Source organism: Magnolia sinica, chromosome 11 (assembly GCF_029962835.1).
Source record: "Magnolia sinica isolate HGM2019 chromosome 11, MsV1, whole genome shotgun sequence".
Lineage (NCBI taxonomy): Eukaryota > Viridiplantae > Streptophyta > Magnoliopsida > Magnoliales > Magnoliaceae > Magnolia > Magnolia sinica.
This window is the reverse complement of record NC_080583.1, coordinates 32,252,524-32,257,330: the sequence shown is the minus strand read 5'-3', so window position 1 is coordinate 32,257,330 and position 4,807 is coordinate 32,252,524. Positions and strand designations below refer to the sequence as shown.

General features: G+C 36.5%; 1 non-coding gene across 1 annotated transcript; it reads left to right on the top strand.

Annotated features, from left to right (window-relative positions):
* Positions 1–2,396: 2,396 nt before the first annotated feature.
* On the top strand, positions 2,397–2,503 carry LOC131219805 (small nucleolar RNA R71). Its single transcript, XR_009158448.1, has one exon. It is a non-coding gene; the product is annotated as a small nucleolar RNA R71 (small nucleolar RNA).
* Positions 2,504–4,807: the final 2,304 nt, after the last annotated feature.

Here is a 4,807-nt window from a genome sequence, read left to right as displayed (position 1 = left end):
CACTTCGCTCCGAGCTCAAGTTGTGCATTTCTGGGTACTATTTGGAATTAATTTTCGAGATGGTTGTCAAGCCCAGTAAGGCAGTCATAATTGTATAGTTTCGTGGCAATTGGACTTTCAACATGGAGTCTAGGTCCAATACGGAGTTCCATGATGCTCTCAAGAGCAACTGGGTTTTGAGATTAATCCTACATTTTTAGGCAACATTGGGTTAACGATTCTACTAGATTTGGATCTCGTTGTTCATATAGAAAGCAATTCAAGCTAATCTGCGTATCAATTCAGTTGAATACTTAATTAATTCTTCGTCTAATTTCTAAAGGATTCGGTCTTTAGTGATTTCTGTCTGAGGTAATACTCGTGTCTCTGTACAAATTTTTTCGAGACGTTATAGTACAATCAAAGGGTTAATTCCCTTGAGGTCCACAATCGACCATCCAAGTGCTCATTTATGTTCAATGAGAGTAAAAATAAGCATACTCTCCTGTTCTCGCTCAAGGTGGGAAGAAATCACCACCGGGTATGTCTTATCTTGACATAAGTAGACATATTTAAGATCAGCTGGCAAAGGTTTTAGGTTAAGCTTCGGTGCTTTGAGGCTAAACGGTAGAGGCACTACATCAGTTTGGGGCAATTTTTCAAATTGTGGCCTCCACCGATTAACTTCAAATACCAGTGTAGTATCAAGCATGACATTCATCTCCTTAATTGTGTCATCATCCAAATTGGGAGAGTGAGCCAAACATATCTCTATAGGGTCGGAGGATAATGTCATCGGAGCTCTATAAGAGTTTATCATATTAATGTTGTGGGCCTCGTCATCATCCTCTGCCTGTCTGCTCATGTTGAAAAAGATATTGAGCTCCAACGTCATATTTACAAAAGATAAATTCATGACCCCATTCCTGCAATTGATGATAGCGTTGGATGTAGTAAGGAACGGGCGACTAAGTATGACAGGGATTTGAGTGCTCATATCTACAATGGGGTGAGTATCTAGGATAATAAAATCTACTTGATAGTAGAATTTATCAACCCGGACCAACACTTCCTTAAGCATTCCTCTTGGTACACGAACTAAGTGATCAACAGGTTGTAATGTGGTCTGGGTGGGTTTTAATTTATCTAGACCCAGTTGTTCGTAGACCGAGTAAGGGATCATATTTACGATCACCCCCAAGTCAAGAAGTGCATTCTCAATTTGGTGATTTTCAATTATACAAGTAATAGTTCGGCTACCGGGATCTCTATAATTTTGTGGCACATTTTTCTTAAGAATGGCACTCACTTTTTCTATTAGGAAAATTTTCTTTTTGATACTTTACCGCCTCTTAGTTGTGCATAAGTCTTTTAAAAATTTAACATATGAAGAAGTTTATTTCATAGCATCCAGAAGAGAGACTTATTTCAACACCTCTAGAATATCCTATGAGTTAGCTAGAGGTTTTGGTGCAATCAATCGATGGGGGAATGAAGCAATTAGCTTGCTTTGAGATTCCGGTTCTAACCCATGTGAGGCAGTGCTATGTCTATCATCCGTGTCCTCTTCCGGGTCCTTAGACTTTTCAGCCCTTACAGGAATAGATTTGTCAATTGTCTTTCCATTCCTAAGAGTAGTGATATACTTAGCGCGCTCCATCAGATTTGAAGAGCTTAGGTCACTAATTTCGCATTGCGGTTTTGGATTCGGGAGATGTTAGGCTGGATGCATCCCTTTCTCCCCACTCGCTAAGTGTGCCTCAATCCTTTGAATGGATTTGTTAAGGTTTTGGAAAGCCTGTAATGTGTTTTCATTAGAAATCTCTTGATTTTAAATGTGTTTTAAAACCGAATCCTCTTGAGGCTTCTTTTGATTTAAAAGTTGAGATAGAGACCCCTGGGGGTTAGCTGTTTATCCATTCCTCCAACTGAAATTGGGATGGTTCCTCTAGCTGGGATTGTATGTAATTGAGGTGGGTCCACTGAAAGGTATTTGGTAATTGATCATGACATTCGATTGCTCATTCAATACCTCTTGAAAAGCAGGTATGGTTAGACAATTTTCAGTTGTATGTATGTTACAAGAACATATACTGTAAACAACTTCCTTAGCCTTATCCTTCTTAAGTTTCATGGCCTCTATTTTCCTTATGAGGTTAGCCACTTTAGCATTTATGTCACCTTCCTCTTTCAAAATATATATTCTGCCCCTCTCCTTTGATTGAGTAGGCTTATAAGTGGTGCTAGGTCTTTGGGAGATGTCCCATAATTGTGTGTTTTCAGCAAGTTTGTCAAAGTAATGCCACACATCATCGACATCTTTGTTCATGAATTACCCATTGCACATTGTCTCAAAAACTTGGCTCATGGAAGATGACAGTTCATTGTAGAAGAAATTTGTTATGTGCCACGTTTTGAAGTCATGTTGTGGGCATGAACTAACAAGATCCTTAAACTGATCCCAACATTGGAAGAATGTCTCATCTTCCTTTTGGGTGAAGTTCATGATCGACTTTCTGATGGTGTTCATCTTATGGTATGGGAAGAATTTCTTTATAAACTCCCTTGTCATGTCGTTCCATTTGCTAATGGATCGTGGACGTAGTGAATGCAACCACGTCTTAGCCTTTTCTCTTAAGGAGAAGGGAAAGAGTTTCAGCGTGATTGTGTCTTCAAACACATTAGGAAAATATAAAGTGGCTATTATCTCGTTAAACACTTTTAAGCGTAGATATGGACTTTCAAATTTAAGTCCATGGAACTTTTAAAGGAGTTGGATTACCCCTGGCTTAATATCCATATTTCTTGTATTTTTAGGAAAATTCATACAGGAAGGTGTGATCAACCCTGCCGGTTGTAAGAAATCTCGTAAGGCATAAGGCAGGGGTGGGTTATGCACCTGATTCTCATCATAAATTTCCTCAACTGGAGGTCGATGTTGATTTGAAGCCATCACTTTTATTGACTCTAAGGATCTCTAGTGGTGTCTAATTCGATGATGGGTAGGCAAGCCTTCGACCAATCCTCCTTCACTTAAGAGACATAAAGTGTTGTCACGAACCCACTTGGGCATGAAACACTCGAAGCCTTAAAGTAACTAAACATAAACCTAAGAAAAAAAACTAAAATAAATAAGAGCTCTAGAATAAGAGAGAGAATTAGAAAGAGGTTACCGTATTAGAGATTGTTATGTTAGAATCCTACAAAACAAAAAACCAAGTTAGATTCCAAAAATAAGTTTAGAAAAATCCTAACCTAGAAACAAAACAGAAAGTTAATCCTAATCTTAACCTAATTCTAATACTAATTAAATTCTGAAATACACAGCCATAATCCTCGGCAATGGTGCTAAAAACTTGTTCACAACCCCAATTGTAGGGTCGCGATGTAGTAATAATCTCGGTAAGACTGAGGTCGAATCCACAGGGACTATTGTTGTACATTTCTGAATTTAACTAGAACCAAAACTAGAAGAAGATCTAAATCTAAATCTGAATCTAAATAATTATGAATAATATAATTGAAACTTGTGAATTTAAAGATGGGAACTAGGTTGCCAAGGATCCACTTGTAGCTATCAAGATGCTACCTTACTTGATTCAAGAGATCTAACTAGAATTAGAGTCATATCTTATCTAGTTAGAGGAAGAGATGATCAAATCTCTAAACTTCTCATTGATCTAGTCTCAATGAAGGAGAATTGTGAAGATTTAGAAGATATTCTGTCACCCGACCATAGCCAGGAGACGATGAAAAACAACAGGACTTACCAATCCTACAATCTCAAATAGGAAAAGAAGATATTCAAACATATCGCAGTGTTTATTGTAATTTGAGTCACAACAAACCATAGAAAACTGAAAATATTCCTTAAAATCAACTAGAAATTAATGAAGTTTAACATAAACATGAATTAAAGCAAAGTAAATATCCCAATCACGCTACAAACTTCACCTATTAGCCCTAGCTAAGAGGTTTAGCCAACCATAGACTTGATTGAACTAAGATCTGAAAAAGGCGAGCTTAACAGTAAATAGGACTATGCCAAATAAAAATAAAAGTATTAAAATAATAAATAAATTAGAAAACTCAATTGCACTAGTATTAAAAAATTGATTCAAACTAGTTCGTAGGACAACCTACACCCAAAACAAAGTTTAGGTAGGACAACCTTATTTCATGAATGATCGTAAGGATCAAGATCTCAAACCAAGCAAGAGAAAATAAAGCTATCTATTACAAACATTCACCACTTTTGCATAAATAAAATTACAACCATTCTCCACATATGTAAAAAGTAAACATTCACCATAACACCAAGAGTTATAGTGGTTCGGTGTATACAACAACTGTTCTCAAACAGCCACACCTACTCCACTCCCAATAATCACCATCCACATGATATTGGCTTTCACTAAAAATAAAGTTTTCACAGGGTCACCTTAAAACCTGATACAGTTGTGATTTTAAATGGCTATCACAAACAAAAAAAACCCTCAATGAGAATTTCTAGGTATCTCAGAAAAACCAACAAATGAGATTTTCTGGCTATCTCAATAAAACTAAAATAAAATATACTTATCTTTACCTTGAAGACGTATCTCTTGATGTAACTTGTAGAACTGCTTCTCTTGAAGTAGATTGTTCAATGTCCAGTCATATAAATAAGGGTTATAGGTACTAGATTGATTTTAAATAGATTCAAACCAAAGGCTACTTGTTTGAATTCCTCAAGATCTCAAAGAAGAGTATCTACTCTCTTTATAGAATAAGATTCATAAAGTAGGAGATCTAGGAATTGAAACAAAAAGCTACTCAAGAAATATTA